Source organism: Caretta caretta, chromosome 4 (assembly GCF_965140235.1).
Source record: "Caretta caretta isolate rCarCar2 chromosome 4, rCarCar1.hap1, whole genome shotgun sequence".
Classification (NCBI taxonomy): domain Eukaryota; kingdom Metazoa; phylum Chordata; order Testudines; family Cheloniidae; genus Caretta; species Caretta caretta.
In genome coordinates, this window is record NC_134209.1 from 125,370,840 (window position 1) to 125,394,054 (window position 23,215).

Genomic DNA, 23,215 nt, shown 5'->3' on the forward strand with positions numbered 1-23,215 from the left:
GTGCTCTGAATAGAGAAAGTGACTAATAACCATGAAAACAAAGCTGGACAAAGGGCCAGGTGGTTTCCTTTGAAAGCAAAAAAAAAAAAAAAAAAAAAAAATTCTTAAGCTGAAAAATTTGTCAGCTACCAGTGTGCTCTAAAAGCAGCAGAATTTCTACTCTTTGATTTTTATTGCTCTTTGAATGAGGGTCTGGCTGTAGGAGAAATGTATAGATCCACACTTCAAGAACATGGGTTTCAGGCAACAGCTAAAAAGAGTGAACAAATTCTCAGTGTGATACTTTATTAACATAGACAGATATTTAATATAATTAGATGGTAAACTCTTTGGGTGGGGGCTGTGTGTCTGTACTGTATCCAACAAGATGGGATCCTGAAGATAGCTAGGGCCTCTTAGCACTACCATAAGACAAATAATAGTTATAATTAGTAAGTAACAGTCTCTGACCCAATGATATTATAATCTAATTAGAAAGAAAACAGAGATGAAGTTACTGGTCCAACATCATACAGCAGGTCTGTGCCAGAGCCAGGACCAGAACCCAGCTCTCTTCGGTTTCCTCGTTCAGTGCCTGTTCCACCACAGCACACTGCTTCTCTAATTAAAGGGCTCGACCAAGAAATAGAAGTATCATTATCCTCATTCTTTCAGCTAAAGAAACTAGAGTACAGCAAGATCAAGTGACTTTGTGATCTGCTCAGTGTCCTGCATATCAGTGGCAAAGCCAAGCAGAGAAACTTAGGTCTTTTGACTTCCAGTTCCATGTCCTAATGAATGGACTGTACTGCTTGGGGTAGTCATTTTATTCCCTGATGACATGACATGTCCTCCTTGTTACTCATTCCAAAACTGCCAGCAAAGCAACTGCAACCTTAAGCACGAAGGTCTCCCTATTTTGACTTTTCCTGGGGTAGAATGAGTGATCAAAAGTGGGGCACAAGAGGAGATTTTCTCAGTGTGACACAGCTCCAGCAAATTGTGAAACTACAAAATTCCTTTTCCAAGATGTAGGTGCCTTGGGGACTTTAATGGCAGAAACGTATGCACCTAGGGACTTCAGGTACCTACATTGTTAGCCAGCAGCTGAACAGGGGTTTTGTGAATGTCAGTGATGGCTAAATGCTGGATTTAGGTGCTTAAACTGGCAGGTAACCACCTCAGCGCCCAGTAATTAATGCAATTTATGCACAATTTCAAATATTAATTTTGTAATTGTGTACAGTGATAAACACAGCATATACATGCAAATTGGAATTATTCTAAGAGAATAGGAGAGCAAAGTTTGCTCAGAAGAAAGCAAACTCTTGGTAACAATTATTTTGCTTACGAAATGTCCAAATGTTGAGCCCCTAATTTTTCACAACTCTCAATTCTCCATTGAAGCAGCAGAATCAGAGTGAAATTATTATTTTGGGAAAGAAAAGTAATATAAAAGAATCCATAAAAATAAATGGCTGATTATTGTCATTCTAGTTAGCTTCCTATGGTTTTCCTCAACTACTCAGAATAAATGATAACATATATTTGATAATTAACTTCACACGGTAAAAGGTACTGAAAAGATTACATGGGTCAGAATAAAAGATACCAAAATTATAGAAATGTGGACAAGTAGACAAGCACCTGGGACAATTTAATGCAATTTTCTGAAGTATGGGACATGGACTAAATGGATTGACCTTAAGGTTACAAACCTTTTTTCCATAATTCATGATAAATTAACACTGAATTATTATCACTTTGCGTTACTAATTCATATTCTTAATTTACATAATTGAATTATTAAGGTATTGGCTGCACTCTGAGTTATTTGAACATTTTTTCAGTCAATCTCTGGGGTGATAGAATCCCTTCACTTTTAGTTCAGGTCTCAGAATAAAGAGGTAGCTAAACTAAACTTCAAAGTGGGAAAAAAGGTGCCTTCACCTTAGTCTTGGAACTTTTCGTACAATCCACACAATGTAAATATAGCATCATTAGCAGGATTTTACTGCTAATAGGTCTGCCGCTGAAAAACGATGTATTCTCTCTCAACACCTAAAAGCTCATCAAATACATCTTTTTATTGGAGTGAGGATAGTGTGTTTCTACATTTCTTTAGAGTCACAGTATTTCAGGTTTTACAATGTATTTAAAATTTTACATTTTAAGGACAAAATTGTATGCACAGATCTGCTCAGTGAGCCTCAATAATTACCAGTTGTCTTTCCTTCCAACATGTGTGCAACTCATTGATATGCAGGAAGAGCAGATTGTTGGACTTTGCCCTAAAACAGTGGTTTTCAACCTTTTTTTTTCATTTGCAGACCCCTAAAAACATTCAAATGGAGGTGCAGATCCCTTTAGAAATCCTAGACATAGTCTGAGACCCCCAGGGATCTGTGTACCACAAATTGAAAAACACTGCCCTAAAATAGAGACTTTTGAAATGCAACATTGCAGCAAAAGAATTTGCTTAAGATTTTTCATAACTTTCTGTAGATATATAGGCATACGTAGACATTCACACATCTCCGCTGAGCCTGTGAGTTCGGGGTCCCACTGGGAAATTGGGAACATAGAAATTGCCAGACTGGATCAGACACAAGGTCCATTTAATTCAGTATCCTGGCAATGACAGTGGCCAGCTCCAGATGCTCCAGAGGAAGGTGTAAGAAACCCTGCGTTAGTCATACGTGGGGTAATCTCCTCCTCCCTTCCCTTCCTCCCACCCATGAAGATCTCATCCTAATCCCTAATGGAGAGATTACTGTAAATCCTGAAGCATGATGTTTAATATCTGGAGCTGTGCAGAGAAAGGTAATTCCGTTTGTGGAGGATTCTGATGTTTTGAAAAAAATATCTGTGAAAGGTAAAGCTCCATGGTCCTTGGCTCAGATACACTCTGCATGGCAGGCCACCTCTGAAGTGTGGACCCTCTGAGTTCAAGGGTCCCCTACCCCAAGGCTGTCTGTCTGGCATTGTAAGAACCAGCAAGGCTAGAACCTAGGCCATATGGGTTTTGGGCTTCTGACATCCACACCACTAGGGTCCTACCAAATTCACGTCTGTAAAAAACATCTCACAAACTGTGAAATCAGACTTCCCCCGTGAAATTTAGTTATTGGAGGGGCTGGACTAGGAGCGCCCCAGCCGGGAGCTCCTATTGTTCACCAGGGTCCAGCTGCTAGTCCATAGGACTGGGGAGGGGCTGGACTTCCTCTTCCCCTGCATGGCCGCTCTTGAGGGGAGATCAGACCCACCTCTGGGTACCTCCCCTGGCTGCAGGAAGCTGTGCGGCTGTGCTGCTTTCAGAATCCAGCTCTGAAGGCAGCAGCCATGGAGCTTCCTGCACCTGGGGAATACTCCCAGAGGTGGAGGTGGGTCTGATCTCCCCGCCAGCAGCTCCTAGTTGCTAATCCTATCCGGGCTGGGCAGGAAAAGGACTTCCTTTCTCCCTACATGGCCACTCTTGAGGGGAGATCAAACCCACCTCTGGGTACCTCCCCAGGCTGCAGGAACCTCCATGGCTGCTGCCAGCTCTGAAGGCTCCATGCAGCATGAGGGGAATCAGACCCACCTCCACCTCTGGGAATCTCCCCCAGATGCAGGAAGCTGGAACCAGCTCCATCCCCTACCCAAGGTTCCCGCCCACCACTCTGCTCTCTTCCCTCTCCAAGACCCTCCCTGAGCTGCCAAACAGCTGTTTGTGGGTGCTGAGCACCCATTATTCTTTTACATAAGTGCTCCAGCCCCAGAGCATCCATGGAGTCGGCACCTATTGTCTTGTTAGACGCTTACGGAAAACAGAACTGGGGTATCTTCATGATAACAGAATGGCAGAGACCTGGAATATGAAAATATACTGAACTGGATATCAAACTAATTTTTTGGCTGAGCATGGCTGCGGATGTTAAGGACTTGGTACTTTCCTGCCTTACTTGTCAAAAGAAAAGAAAGTTCCAGCAAGGAGAGGTAGAACTCCTCTAGGGGAAATGTCCCAACCTAGTAAGCCCTGGGAGTTCATAAAGATTGACTTGACTACCAGAAACAGTAGCTGGATATCAGTAGTTGCTGGCAGTGTATGATGGCTTCTCAAAGTATATGGTGGCATAGCCACTGAAGGATAAAAAGACTGAGACAGTGACAGCTGCATTGATGAAACATGCAGTGCTGAAGTTCTTCCCACCACACTTAATCTGCAGTGATTTGGGGAAGGAATTTCAATCACTGTTATTACATGAGATTTGTCGACAATTCCAGATAACCAAGGAGAGGCCCAGTGTCACTCACCCTGCAAGTAATGGGGGAATGGAAAGCCAAGCTTAGAGTCTTAGTCAGTGAAGACAAATGAGATTGGGATATGAAGACAGCTTTTGTCATCTTTGTATATAACACCAACCAGCACTCAGCTGTCCATTACTCTCCATATGAGATTATTTTTGCAAACCTATGCTTCCCTGTGACTTGATGTTGAGGCAGCAAAAAGTGGCGAGGCCCCTGCACCTACGCAAGTGAAAGAACAGCATTCCAGAAGGTGGAGGAACAGATGATCCTGAAGCAAGCATGCCCGGCACAAGATGCCACAGGAGAATTACATCCTGTGATGAATTGGGAATGTCTGTAAAATTTATTAATTTGGCGTGAGATTATGCATCCTATATGTTTGTGTCAGGCTGCAAACTCCATTTTGAATGTGCAGCCTTTTGCTTTATTTATGGCCTGTTTGCCTCCATACTGGGTTGAAAATTACAAAGACCAGTGGCAAAAGAATAATAGAAGGTAGTTGACTTTTAAGTACCCAATCATTATAGACAAAAGACTGGTCCCTTCCCAGAAGAACTGGTTTAGCAGGAGGGAAGTCACCTTGACAGCAAAGTCACCTGACAGGGTGTGTACTCAATTGGGGAAGATGGTAAAGGTGTCACCTGATCCAGGAACTGAAGGTTTTAAAAGGTCAAAGGCTGGTCTGCTCAGAGGCCATTTTCGGCAATCTGTGAGTTAGAGCCATTTTGCACAAGACTAAAATGAGGGAGGCTGCTGCAGGGGCAGAGTAGGCAAGGGGGTGGAAGACCTTGCTTGCCTGACAGATCACAGATGATCCCCCAAGGACTTCTAAGGAAAGGGTGAGCTAGCGAGGGACACTGTATTTAGGATGTTTTATTGTTTTATACAATCTGTACCCTCCTGCACTTTACATGATTAAGTATAAAAGAGCGTAAATGTGTTTGGTTGGGAAAAGTATGTGTGATTGCTTCACAACAACTGCTTACCCCTGGGAAAGTTAAATTGTAACCAGAAGCTTCACACCTCTAGGGTGGAGTTCTGGGAGAGGGGTGTGTCTAAGTACCAGGGAGTCTGAAGGGTCAGCACTGTGCCCAGAGGGGCTGGACAGTGGCTTCCAACACTCAGGGAGGGGGAGGACACCCAGATGGAAGGTCTATGCCCTAAGTATGCCTAGAGACCTTGAGATTGGGGCAATGGCTGAAATCTGTTCAGGCTGCAGGAGCTTGAAACACCCCTGGGATCCAGAGCACCTGAGGCTTGGATTCCCCTCACTTCAGTCCCAGTAAGTAGACAGAAGGGGGTGCTCACTAGGATCTGTGACATGTGCCCATCCAAGAAAGAGAAAAGGTGTGTCTACACAACTGGAAAAAGCAGCCTGGAAAAATCCCAAACGTATTCCTTTTTTTCGGGGGGAACCTTACATGGTAATTAAAGTACTAAACAACGTATCCTTGCTGACACAAACCAAGAGCTTGCCCATTTGTATTGCATTGAGAACTGGTGCACAAATTCATTGAAAGATAGAGGAGGACAAATGCCAAAGATACTAAACCACCATCCCAGAGGGATGCAGAAGAGGATTTGGAGATACTCTAACAAGTTCCTGTAGCTTGTAATGTGATGTAAGTTTGGAAGATTTCAGAGTAACAGCCGTGTTAGTCTGTATTCGCAAAAAGAAAAGGAGTACTTGTAGCACCTTAGAGACTAACCAATTTATTTGAGCATGAGCTTTCGTGAGCTACAGCTCACTTCATCAGATGTATACCGTGGAAACTGCAGCAGACTTTATATACACACAGAGAATATGAAACAATACCTCCTCCCACCCCACTGTCCTGCTGGTAATAGCTTATCTAAAGTGATCATCAGGTGGGCCATTTCCAGCACAAATCTTGGTTTTCTCACCCTCCACCCCCCCACACACATTCACTCTCCTGCTGGTGCTAGCCCATCCAAAGTGACAACTCTTTACATAATCAAGTCGGGCTATTTCCTGCGTAAATCCAGGTTTTCTCACATCCCCCCCACCCCCATACACACACAAACTCACTCTCCTGCTGGTAATAGCTCATCTAAACTGACCACTCTCCAAGTTTAAATCCAAGTTAAACCAGAACATCGGGGGGGGGGGTAGGAAAAAACAAGAGGAAACAGGCTACCTTGCATAATGACTTAGCCACTCCCAGTCTCTATTTAAGCCTAAATTAATAGTATCCAATTTGCAAATGAATTCCAATTCAGCAGTTTCTCGCTGGAGTCTGGATTTGAAGTTTTTTTGTTTTAAGATAGCGACCTTCATGTCTGTGATTGCGTGACCAGAGAGATTGAAGTGCTCTCCAACTGGTTTATGAATGTTATAATTCTTGACATCTGATTTGTGTCCATTTATTCTTTTACGTAGAGACTGTCCAGTTTGACCAATGTACATGGCAGAGGGGCATTGCTGGCACATGATGGCATATATCACATTGGTGGATGTGCAGGTGAACGAGCCTCTGATAGTGTGGCTGATGTTATTAGGCCCTGTGATGGTGTCCCCTGAATAGATATGTGGGCACAATTGGCAACGGGCTTTGTTGCAAGGATAAGTTCCTGGGTTAGTGGTTCTGTTGTGTGGTATGTGGTTGTTGGTGAGTATTTGCTTCAGGTTGCGGGGCTGTCTGTAGGCAAGGACTGGCCTGTCTCCCAAGACTTGTGAGAGTGTTGGGTCATCCTTTAGGATAGGTTGTAGATCCTTAATAATGCGTTGGAGGGGTTTTAGTTGGGGGCTGAAGGTGACCGCTAGTGGCGTTCTGTTATTTTCTTTGTTAGGCCTGTCCTGTAGTAGGTAACTTCTGGGAACTCTTCTGGCTCTATCAATCTGTTTCTTTACTTCTGCAGGTGGGTATTGTAGTTGTAAGAAAGCTTGACAGAGATCTTGTAGGTGTTTGTCTCTGTCTGAGGGGTTGGAGCAAATGCGGTTGTATCGCAGAGCTTGGCTGTAGACGATGGATCGTGTGGTGTGGTCAGGGTGAAAGCTGGAGGCATGCAGGTAGGAATAGCGGTCAGTAGGTTTCCGGTATAGGGTGGTGTTTATGTGGCCATTGTTTATTAGCACTGTAGTGTCCAGGAAGTGGATCTCTTGTGTGGACTGGACCAGGCTGAGGTTGGTGGTGGGATGGAAATTGTTGAAATCATGGTGGAATTCCTCAAGGGCTTCTTTTCCATGGGTCCAGATGATGAAGATGTCATCAATATAGCGCAAGTAGAGTAGGGGCTTTAGGGGACGAGAGCTGAGGAAGCGTTGTTCTAAAACTGCTGAGGAAGCGTTGTTCTAAAACTGCTGAATTGGAATTCATTTGCAAATTGGATACTATTAATTTAGGCTTAAATAGAGACTGGGAGTGGCTAAGTCATTATGCAAGGTAGCCTGTTTCCTCTTGTTTTTTCCTACCCCCCCCCCCCAGATGTTCTGGTTTAACTTGGATTTAAACTTGGAGAGTGGTCAGTTTAGATGAGCTATTACCAGCAGGAGAGTGAGTTTGTGTGTGTATGGGGGTGGGGGGGATGTGAGAAAACCTGGATTTATGCAGGAAATAGCCCGACTTGACTATGTAAAGAGTTGTCACTTTGGATGGGCTAGCACCAGCAGGAGAGTGAATTTGTGTGGGGGGGTGGAGGGTGAGAAAACCTAGATTTGTGCTGGAAATGGCCCACCTGATGATCACTTTAGATAAGCTATTACCAGCAGGACAGTGGGGTGGGAGGAGGTATTGTTTCATATTCTCTGTGTGTATATAAAGTCTGCTGCAGTTTCCACGGTATACATCTGATGAAGTGAGCTGTAGCTCACGAAAGCTCATGCTCAAATAAATTGGTTAGTCTCTAAGGTGCTACAAGTTTGGAAGAGGAATTGCCAGCGTGTCCTTGGGACCTCAGCACACTGCAGTCTTCAACTTCCAGTCTGTCCAGAACGGATAGACATAATCTGGAAGACATGAATCATTCATTACTGATAATCTAGAACCATCTAGAAGCAATGTCTCCAAGGTGGAATAGAAGACTCAACCAGGCAGACCAACATGTAAACCTGGGGGATGGCTGGATTTCTAGTAGTTACTCTTTTATGTTCTTATCTAACTGGGGGGGAAGGGTGGTAAGGACCAACCCAGATCTCACCTCTATCAATAGATGGTACTGCAGCTTTATTTCAGTGTTAAGTTGTTGTATGTTATTGTCATAAATATAAAGGGAAGGATAACCACCTTTCTGTATATGTGCTATAAAATCCCTCCTGGCCAGAGGCAAAGTCCTTTTACCTATAAAGGGTTAAGAAGCTTAGGTAACTTGGCTGGCACCTGACCCAAAATGACCAATGAGGGGACAAGATACTTTCAAATCTGGAGGGGGGGACAGGCTTTTGCCTGTCTGTGTGATACCTTTGCTGGGAACAGCTCAAGGATGCAAGCCCTCCAACTCCTGTAAAGTTAGTAAGTAATCTAGCTAGAAAATGTGTTAGGTTTTCTTTGTTTTGGGTTCTGAAATTCGCTGTGCTGGAGGAAATGTGTATTCCTGTTTTTGTGTCTTTTTGTAACTTAAGGTTTTGCCTAGAGGGATTCTCTATGTTTTGAATCTGACTGCCTGTAAGATAATCTTCCATTCTGATCTTACAGAGTTGTTCTCTTATCTTTTTTTGTTCTTCTAATAAAGTTCTGTTTTGTTAAGAATCTGATTTGGTTTTTTGGGTCTTAAAAATCCAAGGCTGGTTTGTGCTCATCTTGTTTATTCTCAAGCCTCCCCAGGAAAGGGGGTGTAAGGGCTTGGGGAGATATTTTGGGGAAATAGGAACTCCAAGTGGTCCTTTCCCTGTTCCTTGTCTAAATCACTTGGTGGTGGCAGCATACTGTTCAAGAACAAGGCGAAATTTGTGCCTTGGGAAAGTTTTTAACCTAAGCTGGTAAAAATAAGCTTAAGGGGTCTTTCATGTGGGTCCCCACATCTGTACCCTAGAGTTCAGAGTGGGGAGGGAACCCTGACAGTTATGTATTTAGATCTGACCTGGGAGGTTCATCAGGAAGTTCAGTCCTGACTGTGTGTGTGTTGGAGTTGTTACATGTAGTGTTTCAATAAATCCCTGTGATTCTACAGCATGTATTACAAAACACCTGTAGTGATAGATGGATGGAATAAAGTTGGTATTCTACAGTACATTAATTTTGTTACATTTATATATGATCTCCTGCCAGTAAATAAAATAAACATTTTATCTAAACTTTTGTTATGACTTTCATTTATCTTCTTCCAGCTTGCTTTTTACATCTCTTCATCCAATATCATTTATTACAATTCTTCTTTGTATTGCTTATCTTTCTCCAGAATTCCTGTAGGAATCCAACCCTCTTGTCTTCTCTTTCTTTTTTCCTTGCACTTTATTATTTCTTATATATTCTGGACTCAATTTATAGGACACCACACTAAGAGTCACAAGATCTGGATTCCATTCCCAGTTCTGCTGCTCACTGGTTTTGTGACCTTGGGCAAGTGAGTTAACACCTCAGATTATGCTAAATGATGTATGTTCAGGATATTTCCCTTCAGTTTACTAGATTTGACATAACTGATTAGCTCATTTTCCGCACAATTATCAAGGCAATTTAAAAAATAAAACCAGGTCATTAGTACATGCTGACATTTGATTAAGAAAAAGTTTAATTTAAGTTCATGATATGTATTGATGCTATATTATCAAACAGACAGACATTCTTTCCCCCAGCTCAGTGAGGCAGATCCCCAACATTGTCATACCTCCAATTCTCACAGTTCAATCTGCTCCAATCATTCCAATCATCCTGCCTAATGCAACTGATTCCTTGCAATAAACCAGTTTTTATTTCTTATTTCCTGCTAACTTATAAACCATCATCAACTATATTTTGCTTTCCAATAACATGAGAGTTCCAGTTAACTCATTTCTCACTCTTCATTTTCAGGCTAGTGTTGAAATGAAACACTAATGCACAGAGTTTTAGGAAGTTCCAGATATAAAGTCAATATGTACATTAACATTACTGCTAGCAAACTTCAATTTTTAACACAATAGAGCAGGTCACCCTCTGGCAATAGATGTTGAAGGTAGTTGAAGGCTGCTATCAAATCCCCCCTCACTCTTCTGCAGACTAAACAAGCCCAGTTCCCTCAGCCTCCCCTCATAAGTCATGTGCCCCAGCCCCCTGATCATTTTGCAATCAAGTAACTCTAACCTGAAGATCGACATTCCATTTGAGGCAGCCTTGAGTCCCAACCTTCGAAAAAGATTGCAACAGAGGAAAGTGAAAGAACAAAAGTTCCTTATTGCTAATTCTTCTGGAAAACAATCCTGCCGTACATAACATTATCAGATGAAAAGAAACCACCATTAAGGATAGGGCAGTTCATTTTTGAAGGAGAATGACCAAGGGTTTCACAATATGAATAAAACAAGGGATTTTCCATGTTAGTTGATTTGGAAGAGTTATTAGTAGTTCAGATTTACAATTACTTTTTTCTTTTCTTTTTCTTTTTTAATCTGGGTTGGTCATATAGGTTGAGTGACAGGGAGACAATTGACTGATTGTAAATAGTTACTTTTCTGGGACTAGTTTAAGGGATTTATTCACTAAATGCATTAATTGCATGAAAAACAAATTGGATAAGTATTTTCCATATTTAATATTAAATGGGGCCACTTGTAACAATGTTTGTTTTGTTGAATAATAACTGGGTGTTTTATTAGAAAACTTACAACTGAGATGTTGTTAGGAAATAAGATGTTCATGGGTTCTTTGGATCACAGTGGTCTGAATCATTTCCTGCCTTTGCCCCTCCTGTTCTGCCCCCCTCCCCGATCCACACACAGCATGAACCACACGTTTGGATCTCCCCTCTTTCATGGCATTGCTTCTCATGCAGACATATGCTGCTCTGACCCTCCACAGGGTTCAGAATCCAGACAGAGAAGTGGAGTAACTGAAGTTATGGGTGTGCAGAGATAGGGGAGAAGACATAATCTTCATATTATATTCTCCCTCATGCTTAGGTATCTTGTTGAAACAAGATCTCATGCAGTAACTGTTAAAACTGCCTGACATTTGATCCTTTCTGAGAAGTTATTTTTAAGACTGAAAAATGAGACATGTAATCTCAAAATACAAAGTCTATTGGGCAGGGAGACATTGGGCAGCTACCCTGGTCAGAGAGATAGCGACAATTCAAACCTCAGAAGTATCCTAAGGGATACTAGCAGCCAATAACTTGGTTAGTGTCCTATAAAACTTAGCTGGTGCTCAAGATGACAATTAATTTTACTACCTGTAGATGACTATTTCAATGCTGTTACTTCATATGTCTGTTTCCTTTAAGCTCCATTTGCTATATTTTATATATTATTCATTGGCAGAAATTCAACACATCCTCTCCCAAAAAATAAATAAATTAAATAAATAAATAAAAACCTGGCAACAGCTATAAAGCAATATCAAGATGATATATTGTGCCTGAGTCCAGCCTAGTGACTGGTGTAAAATATATTACAGAGCCTGAACTCTCTGATGGATAGTATCACTAAACCATTGGAACTGAAGCCTGTGCTTTAGGGAAGACTTGAAGTATTGTAGAATCAGCATAAAAGTTCACTTTCTATACCTCTCACCTTGAAAAAAAATCTTCTAGTTGAGGCCAAAAGCTAGCTTGAAAAAAGCTAGCTTGAACGATATAATGTGCTAAGCCTTCACCACATCGCCTCCTTTCTCACTGCTGTCATCTTAGAATATAAATATAGAAAAGATGGGTTATGCTACAAAAAATTATCTTTATACCACGAGGTACCTGCTATAACTGTGTTTGAAAGGAGGGTTATACAATTACTTTCCAGCACCTTTCCATACTAATGAAAGTGTTCTGGCTGTACATGTCCATTACATGTTGGAAAGGTAGTGATCAAAACAAACAGGGGGAAAAACCCTAAATATAACATGCATGCTACCCAGAGTAAACTAATGGATTGATTATTAATATAAAATTTATTTTGCAGCAACATACAGAGGCTGCAGTTAGAATCAGAGGCTGATTGCAGTAGGCGTTATTAAACATGAACAGTTCCTGGCTCAGAGTTTACAATTAAAGTAATAAGAAAAGGAGTACTTGTGGCACCTTAGAGACTAACCAATTTATTTGAGCATAAGCTTTCGTGAGCTACAGCTCACTTCATCGGATGCATACTGTGGAAAATACAGAAGATGGTCTTATCCATACAAACCATTTTTATGGCTGACTTAGAACAACGCTTCCTCAGCTCTCATCCCCTAACGCCCCTACTCTACTTGCACTATACTGATGACATCTTCATCATCTGGACCCATGGAAAAGAAGTCCTAGAGGAATTCCACCATGATTTCAACAATTTCCATCCCACCATCAACCTCAGCGTGGTCCAGTCCACACAAGAGATCCACTTCCTGGACACTACAGTGCTAATAAACGATGGTCACATAAACACCATCCTATACCAGAAACCTACTGACCGCTATTCCTACCTACATGCCTCCAGCTTTCACCCTGACCACACCACATGATCCATTGTCTACAGCCAAGCTCTGTGATACAACAGCATTTGCTCCAACCCCTCAGACAGAGACAAACACCTACAAGATCTCTATCAAGCATTTTTACAACTACAATACCCACCTGAGGAAGTGAAGAAACAGATTGATAGAGCCAGAAGAGTTCCCAGAAGTCACCTACTACAGGACAGGCCTAACAAAGAAAATAACAGAATGCCACTAGCCGTCACCTTCAGCCCCTAACTAAAACCCCTCCAATGCATTATTAGGGATCTACAACCTATCCTTAAGGATGACCCAACACTCTCACAAATCTTGGGAGACGGGCCAGTCCTTGCCTACAGACAGCCCCCCAACCTGAAGCAAATACTCACCAGCAACCACATACCACACAACAGAACCACTAACCCAGAAACCTATCCTTGCAACAAAGCCTGTTGCCAACTGTGCCCACATATCTATTCAGGGGACACCATCACAGGGCCTAATAACATCAGCCACACTATCAGAGGCTCGTTCACCTGCACATCTACCAATGTGATATATGCCATCATGTGCCAGCAATGTTCCTCTGCCATGTACATTGGTCAAACTGGACAGTCTCTACATAAAAGAATAAATGGACACAAATCAGATGTCAAGAATTATAACATTCATAAACCAGTCGGAGAACACTTCAATCTCTCTGGTCACGCGATTACAGACATGAAAGTTGTGATATTACAACAAAAAAACTTCAAAACCAGACTCCAGCGAGAGACTATTGAATTGGAATTCATTTGCAAATTGGATACAATTAACTTAGGCTTGAATAGAGACTGGGAGTGGCTAAGTCATTATGCAAGGTAACCTATTTCCCCTTGTTTTTTCCTACCCTCCCCCCTCCCCCGTTCCTCAGACATTCTTGTTAAACCCTGGATTTGTGCTGGAAATGGCCCACCTTGATTATCATACACATTGTAAGGAGAGTGATCACTTTAGATAAGCTATTACCATCAGGAGAGTGGGGTGGGGGGAGAGAAAACCTTTTGTAGTGGTAAACACTCATTTTTTCATAGTTTGTATGTATAAGAACATCTTCTGTATTTTCCACAGTATGCATCCTATGAAGTGAGCTGTAGCTCAGGAAAGCTTATGCTCAAATAAATTGGTTAGTCTCTAAGGTGCCACAAGTACTCCTTTTCTTTTTGCGAATACAGACTAACACGGCTGTTACTCTGAAACCTGTAATTAAAGTAATGTTTGCGATTACATTTGGTCTATATGGCCCCTAGCCTCCAGGTTTAACATATTGAGAATTCCCATTAACATCAAAGTGAGTTCTGTGCATGGAAGGTTAATGGGAATTCTCAATATGTTAAACCTGGAGGCTAGGGGCCATATAGACCAAATGTAATCACAAACATTGCTATAATTGTAAACTCTGAGGTAGGAACTGTTCTTCATGTTTAACAACGGGTACGCAGCTGAGTTACTACAGCTCAATAGGTTAAATTAAATCAAGTGGCACCCATGAGTTTACTTGTGATGAATTACTCACCCGCATTGTCTCTCTTTCACACGCACTTCACCTCAGTGGGATTTGGAAAGTATTAGTTTTTTGGTTTTTTTTGTAATTCAAAATAGCTATTCCATTGCTAATGAGTTTGCTGGCTTCTGGTTGTAAAGTATTCATAAAACAGTGTTTACTCCCATGTTAGGAAGTAATTGATTATCTGTGAATTGTTACTATTATTTTGATTTACTCTAATCTATTTAGGTTGCATCCACTGTGCTAAATGCTTTCCAAACATATACGAAGATTCAGGGACTACCCCAAGGAGGCAAGAACAGACATTGTCGGACACCTCCCGGAGGCCAATCGCAGCACGAGTAATCGACCAGAGTGTCTTTGCTGGCACCACAGCACTGTACCCCCAGTGCAGAAAGCTCTATGCCTCTCATTGGGGTGTTTTTTTCTGCGCACTAAGTGGCTTGGCAGTGTGTAAACCTTGAAAGTTACAACACATAAAGCTGCTTTACTGCGCAGAAACTTGCCAGTGTAGACAGGGCCTTAGAATCGTTATGGCCAATATGTTAATCACAAATGTCTATCCAGGAACTCTAAATATTAATAATGAAAATGAAACAGTGTTACTGAATATATGAGTAGCAGTGAGGTACAGTCTCCTTTTTATAGTCTTTGAAAAGAGATGTTGATTAATGACTTTCTGAAAGAATTATGAGCAACCACAACTGAATTGTCACTTATTTGACTCCCATAAATCCCAGAGAGGGACTTTTTAGAAATAGATATAGATTAGGGTCCCAGTTCAGGATGACATTTAAGCATGAACTTAACTTTAAGCATGTGATTAAATCTTTTTGAAATCAATGGAACTTAAGCATGTTCTTAAATGCTTTCCTGAATATGGATCAATGTAAGCACATGCTTAAGAGGTTTCCTGAACTGGGGCCTCATTTAGCTAGAATATACATTATTTTTGGATATGGCTTCATTTTTTTCTCCACTCGTTTGGAATGGTATCTCAAAGTAAACCATTGGGACACTGACAATCGATACAGTTTCTTATATACATTTTTGAATATGGCATTCATAGTGTGCATTAACTGCATTTGATCATCCATAGCTATGATGTGTGGCCACTTAGAAAGCATCAGACTCCCTTCTCAAGGTGTAACATTAATTAGCGTCCTGTCAAATTGATGCCAAAATTTTAAACCTCACCAATGTTCAATGCACTTAATGAAAATATGTTTTGAAGTGGCTGACCTAAATGAATCCCAAGTAAGAAATTGGCTATTATTATGGACTGTGTTCTGTACTGAACAATCATTCTTCCCTTCAGCCCTGTCCTACACAGCTCATCAGATATTTAAAGCATCAAATGAGCCGTCTGGCTTTCACCATTTTGAGCAGTTTATGCATTTTTCACAGTAGATCAAAAGACATTAGTGCAATTATTATAGAGATTAAGACTAGAACCATGCTGAAATGAATGGTATGTTTCCTTAAATGTAACCTTTCTCTACTCATTAAAACTGGCATTAGTAAAACAGTTTCCCCCCCCTCCTGCATCTTACAAAGTAAAGCTAGTAAAAGATACTAAGTACCATACATTATTGCCAGAATCTGTAATTGTTTGTATTATACATTATGAAAAATGTTATATAAAATGCCACAGTACTGGAGACTATTAAACGTGTCAACTCCATTACATAATTTCTGAGGACCAATTTGTTTTTTTGTTTTTTTCTTGAAGGTTGTAATGAGCTAGGTTCCTTTTGCTTTCTACCATTTATCTTTTTGGTGGTAATGGAAAATTTTCCCCTCAGGCACAGCAAGCTATTCTTATCTTAGACAATTAGGCAGAAATGAAGGGGATCATAAAGGTGAGATTTCTTCACAAACAATATGATGTATTTCATACAATTTAGCACTGAAGAATATCTGACTGAAATCAATTGTGAGTGTTTTCTGAAGGTGGCCTGGCTAATAGCCAATACCGAGTAATGCTTCACATAAGAGAATGGGTAGGCAAACAGGGTCACCTAAAGATACAGTTCATATCATACTGCTGTTAACAAAAGTGTTTAGTTTTTAACAGAGCTCAGAGAACCTAAACTTGACTGCAATATATGAGATTATATAAAAGAAGCAAGTGAATGTAACACCATTAGTTCATAACAAGGTAAGTGAAAAATATTAAGGCACTTCCATAATCTTCAATTCTTACATAAAAGCACTTAGTGACATCAAGTATTATTTTACCTTGCCCTTTATCTGAATTTGTTGTATAGTTAAAAGTAATAAATCCATTGACTCAGGCTTTTGAAAGATTATTAGAAAGATAGGATCAGATCATCAGGACAAAATACATACTGAATGCCATGTGCATCCGCCCTTTGTTCAGCAAGGAAGGATATATTTATGCTTATTTGAAACGGATTCTTTTGGAAGGTGGAAATGAAACCTCTTTCAGTTTTCCTGTCTAGGACTCTTCTCCTAACATCAGACTGCTGCTGTCTGACTCCGTCACTGTTAAGACTTCAGGAGACAGGACATATGCCAAAGTTGGTAGGGCTCAGTTTTGGTTTCAGCCACTGGTTCATACTGGGAGAGATATGCAGCAGGGAGCATGTGTTCTTTGCTATATCACTTCAAGGAGCACTGGGCTATTCTGAGGTCATAGACCCACCTCTTTCCACACCCTCAAGAGCCCTAGCAGGTAGAGTTCCTGCACTCTGCTTGGGGGACAGGGGGAGGGGGCACTTCTTGCAATCCTCCTATTCCTCCCATGTACAACACAATCAGGCCATGCCAAACCATGAGCTATCTCTTTAAGAGAGTTGGGGCTCAGCCTCACCTGTGGTAGATTTTGTCTCAGGTGCAAGGAATGAGTATAAGGATCACCCAGCAGGGGAGAGTGTGTGACTAAGACCTAGGCCTGATGAGAGATATAAGGGTAGCCTGTGATCATTCAAGGAGAGACTCCAGCAAGACCAGACTTGGGAGTGAGCGCTCCATCGAAGGGAAAGAGATCAGCCTGGATGGGACCAGTGACCAAACCTAGGAAGCAAAGACAGGGCTGTTTGAGTTATAGGCCAGATAGCCCATTTGTTTGAAGTCCCAGGGCTGGGGATCTATAGTAGAAAGTGGGTGCAAGATCTCCCTATTCTGTCACCTTGTGAAGTGATACAGACAACTCTGGTCAACAAAAGAGGAGAGTAGATCCCAGGAGTGCTGGAAGCTGAGCTCAGAAGGTCTAAAGACCGCTGTAAAAGAGAACAGACACTGAAGAGGAAGGTCAGTGCCCATGAAGAGTCTGGGGCAGAAGAATGGTTTTGTGTTTTCTTCCAGACTTTAAACTCCAGAAGGTGTGCGGACTAATTCAGAACGTCGTTGTATGTGTGTGACACAAAGAAAAGGAAACGTTCCGGGATAAATTAAAGACTCTTTTAACAGCAACATATTATAACAGTCTTCACCTGGTATTTTTTTTAAATTAAATGATACCTAATATTATGTAGGGATGCATAGTATTTAAAACCTAGAATGTAAGTTCATTGGCGTGTAGACCATAAGTAAGGCTACATTTTAGTCACAAGTATTTTTTGTAAAAGACATGGACAGGTCATGAGCAATAAACAAAAATTCACAGCCCGTGACCTGTCCATGACTTTTACTATATAACCCTGACTAAAACTTAGGAGGGAAGACTTGTGGGGGGGGGGGTCACTGTGGGTGCTTGGGTGGGGGGGCATGGCCCAGGGGGGTTGCCGTGGGTACTGGGATGGGGGATTGGTGGGGCTGAGGCAGGTTCCCTACCCAGCTTCTGGGAAGCGGTGAGCTCCAGCTCCTAGCTCCACATGCTGCCACCGCTCTGCCCCAAGCTCTGGATCTGCAGCTCCCATTGGCTGGGAACTGTGGCCAATGGGAGCTGCGGGGGCTGTGCCTGCGGACAGAGGCAGCAAGTGGAGCTAGAAGGTGAGGGAGCAGAGTTCCTGTCACTGTTCTGGGGAACCCCTCCCAGGTAAACGCTGCCCCGCACCTCAATCCCCAGCCCTGAGCCCCACCCATCCAAGCTCCTGCTGCTGGAGGGTGGGGGTGGGGCGAGACTGCCCTAGCAGCAGCCAGTGTGACTGGCCCAGGGGCTGCCTGAGCTGCTCAGGTGGCTCCTGGGCCAGCCGCACAGGCCACTGCAGAAGTGAATCTGTGACAATGAATCCATGACTTCCGTGATCTCTTTGACAAACATGGAGCCTTAACCATAAGTGATGTATTGTCCCCATTGACATCACTGGCAAGACTCATTGACTTCAGTGGGGCTAGGATTTAACCCCTGGTCTTTGTAGGGATTTGTACAATGCCTACCACAGTGTTTCCCTCGTCTTGGCTAGGAAATTGGGTGCTACTGCAATAATAACTAAATGTTAATAAATAATTAAAACTGGGTTAAAGTGTATTTTTCCAAGCTTTCAAACTGAGAGCCAATGTGGTTTATTAATCTTTGCATACTAATGTTTCTATTCTACTTTGTGCCCTAAAAATGCAGCAAAACCACTGTTTTCTTTTTAAATAAGAGTAATTGCTGCTGATTATCCCACTCTAGTACAGGCAGACCAGAAGCAGGCAAAGCATTACAAAAAACTAAAATAAAATAGTACAGGTTTGATCTTCAGCTAGGACTATGTCAGAACAGTGAGAGAATCCGCAGCTAACACTGAGCCAAGTAAGACTCCTACCGAAGTCAATAACCCCCATGATTTCAATGGGAACAGGAATGTGCCCTCAAACCATACAGCTGGTGAGGAAGGTAATTGGGAGAAGACGGACGAAGAGAGGGGAAGTCAGCAAGAAGAGCTGCTGAAAGAACTGCTGGAGAGAGAGCTTAGAATGCTGAGAAGAGCCCCGCTGAAGAAAAGCACTTAAAGCAGCAAAGACAGCAGCTTCAGCAGCAGCCACAATATCAGCAACGTTGATATAACTAATGGACAAAAGGACAGAGCAAGAGAAGCGGCCAGGAGTGAGCTTTAATTGGAACAACTGTGACTGAAAATAAACTGCAACAATAGCTGAGCAGCAGCAGCAGCAGGTGATTAATAGAGGGATAGTACAGGATTTATAAAGTAAATCTGCCAGTTTTTAAATATAACTTTTAGCATAGTGTAGCCTAGCATGGTGTTCAATACATGTAGCCTTGAAATGTGTGTGTGTTTTAATTGTATTTTACTTATGTAAAACTCAAAGTATTATTTAAGAACTGCTGTCAGTGATTTGTTACAAACTGACCATTTGTAGCAAAGTGCTTCACTTAGAAACATTTAAACCAGGGATTGGCAACCTTTGGCACGCGGCCCATCAGGGAAATCCGCTGGCAGGCCGGGCCGGTTTGTTTACCTGCAGCATCTGCAGGTTTGGCCGATCGTGGCTCCCACTGGCTGCAGTTCGCCGTTCCAGGCCAATGGGGGCTGCGGGAAGCGGTGTGGGCTGAGGGATGTGCTGGCCGTCACTTCCCACAGGCCCCATTGGTCTGGAACGGCAAACTGCAGACTAGGGACCGAATGGCTAGGCAGCAGTTCTGCGGAAAAGGACCTAGGGGTGACAGTGGACGAGAAGCTGGATATGAGTCAGCAGTGTGCCCTTGTTGCCAAGAAGGCCAATGGCATTTTGGGATGTATAAGTAGGGGCATAGCGAGCAGATCGAGGGACGTGATCATCCCCTTCTATTCGACATTGGTGAGGCCTCATCTGGAGTACTGTGTCCAGTTTTGGGCCCCACACTACAAGAAGGATGTGGATAAATTGGAGAGAGTCCAGCGAAGGGCAACAAAAATGATTAGGGGTCTGGAACACATGACTTATGAGGAGAGGCTGAGGGAACTGGGATTGTTTAGTCTGCAGAAGAGAAGAATGAGGGGGGGATTTGATAGCTGCTTTCAACTACCTGAGAGGTGGTTCCAGAGAGGATGGTTCTAGACTATTCTCAGTGGTAGAAGAGGACAGGACAAGGAGTAATGGTCTCAAGTTGCAGTGGGGGAGGTTTAGGTTGGATATTAGGAAAAACTTCTTCACTAGAAGGGTGGTGAAACACTGGAATGCGTTACCTAGGGAGGTGGTAGAATCTCCTTCCTTAGAAGTTTTTAAGGTCAGGCTTGGCAAAGCCCTGGCTGGGATGATTTAATTGGGGATTGGTCCTGCTTTGAGCAGGGGGTTGGACTAGATGACCTCCTGAGGTCCCTTCCAACCCTGATATTCTATGATTCTATGATTCTATGGAACGGCGAACTGTGGCCAGTGGGTGCTGCGATCGGCTGAACCTGAGGATGCTTCAGGTAAACGAATCGGCCCGGACCGCCAGTGTATTCCCCTGACAGGCCGCGTGCCAAAGGTTGCCGATCCCTGATTTAAACTCTATGCTATTGTGATTTGAATGTTTTTTAACTTGCAATAGGGGATTTGTGTCTGATTTCTATTTTTAGATTATATTATAATAGAAACTATTAGTTACTTTAATAAAAAGTACTTTGTTTTGGAAAATATACTGCCCCTGTCAATCACTTTATCAGAAGTTTATATCCGTATCCTTTAGTGTTTCCTTAACAACCCCAGAAACTGAGACCTCGGGAAGAACAGACAAAGGGAGTGATAGACAGGTTATTATAGGGGCTTCCCAAATCCATTTTTTGGGGGCAGCAATGACTTTGGGTTCCCAAAATAGAGGTAGAGCAATGGTTTTCAACCTTTATTTCTTTGCAGACTAAATTTCAATTGGAGGTGCGGACCCCTTAGGAAATCTTAGACATAATCTGTGGCCCTCTAGGGCTCCGTGGACCACAGATTGAAAACCACTGAGCTGGAGAAATCCTTTAACTCCCACAGAAATCAAAAGTCTGCACATACATTACTTAGTGTGGCTAATTTATAGAATTATTATTCTTGCTAGTTTTACATTTTACACTTCAAACAAATCTCCCATAGGCAAAAACCCACTTTATACAGATTTTCTTATTTAAACAAAATGTTACCATGCAGAAAAGTCATGCTAACTATAAATTACCACTATCCTGTGACAGAAGGGAAGCTGAATTTCAGGATAGAAAGACACAGTTTTGATGTACATATTCTTGCCTATCATAAATAGTGCTGGATCAGTTTGGGATTATTCACCCATGAGTACATTTAGCTTGGATAAAGTACATCATCTAGTTTTGCTAGACTCAGAAACCAAGACTGAGATAAATTAATGTCAGTGAAAATTTAAGGGCAGAAGAAAACAAGATAATAAGGAGTTTCTTAATTTTATTGTGGATTTTCTGTTTTTCTAGATCTTCCTCTCAATCCATTTTAAGACAAAGTAATAGGCACATGACAGTGGCACATGTACAGCTGGCATATCGAGTTGCCTTAACATTGGCTTGTTAATTTGCCTTAGTTTTTGGGGATTGGAGAGTAATCACACAGAGGTGTAAAAGGAAGGAAAGTGAATAAAATCGAATGTCACTAAAAAGCCTTCTCTGGAAGGGGTTCAGATCATGAATCTGAATCAATATTTTCACTTCCAACCCGCCCTGACGCTGAGTCACTTTACCATTTGCAAAAACACCTAGTAGTAATGTCTTGTCTTAGTGCCTTATCTCAAGGAATCCCACTGAATCAATGAGACAACTCAAGGAGTAAGATATCACTCAACATTTGCAAGTGTTGCAAGACTCAGGGTATGTCTACACTGCAGTCTGGACATGGGTGATTGCAGCACATATAGACATATGCAAGCGAGCGCTGCTCTAGCTCGATGAAAGCTAGCGTGAATAACAATAGCAACGTAGTTGTGGTAGGAGGGACAGTGACACAGGGTCCTGATCAGAGTTGTCGTGGGTGGGGAGGGGTGTTAACCCATGCTGCTGCCCCTGCTGCTGCAGCTACATGGCTACTGTTATTTGAGCTAGCTTTCATCTAGCTGGATCAACATTAGCTCAGCTAGTTATACACATGCTGCAATCACACCTCCCAATTTCAGTGTAGACATATCCTCAGGCTGGGGCAAAGATTGGTATGATTAGAATTAGATGGGCACAGCTGGAAGTATCAGCAAGGAGTTTGTAGCTCTGCTTACTGTTCTGTACATCGATGTGGTTATTCCCTGAATTATAGGGAACCTGATAAATAGTTCTGGTATGTGTAGCACAGCTGAACCATTCTTGCCCAAGAAAGGTCAACATGAAATATGAACAAAAAATATACTGAAACAAAATGAGACCATATCTGTTATTAAGTATTAAGTGCATATTTTCATCTGTATCCGAAAATGTGATTTATGTGCTTGACTTTTAAGATGGGGTCACAAAGTTTCAACATCACCATCTACAGAGGAAACAGTCATTTATCCAGTGACTTCAGCCCATTGACACTGAATGGGTCTAACAGCCCAGGCAATGGAGCAGCCATAACAGGGGCCTTCTCCTGGTAGGCCCTGCCGGACGCTCCTGCAGACTGGAGGAAAACGATTTCGACAGTGTGGGCCATGGACAACAAGACTGAGACCCACCAACTCTCATAGACAAGCAGGAGATAAGAATGGCAGGGCATACTGGGAATTGTGATCAGGGTGGGTCACCGCAGAATTTGGGCATGCAAGGAGAATGTAGGTTGGTTTGATTCTGTTCCTGTCATTTAAGAGGAAAGCATACCTAACAGCTTGTAGGGAAGCATAAGATTAGATCACACTAAATATGTGTGCAGGCCATTTATTCCTTTAAAACCATTTTTTCTTTAATGCTTTCAACTGTTAAATAAAATTATGTTGTTTTAAGAAGGCTGTTGGTGAATCTCACTGGTCATGTGTCAGGGAACACAGGTGCATGAAATT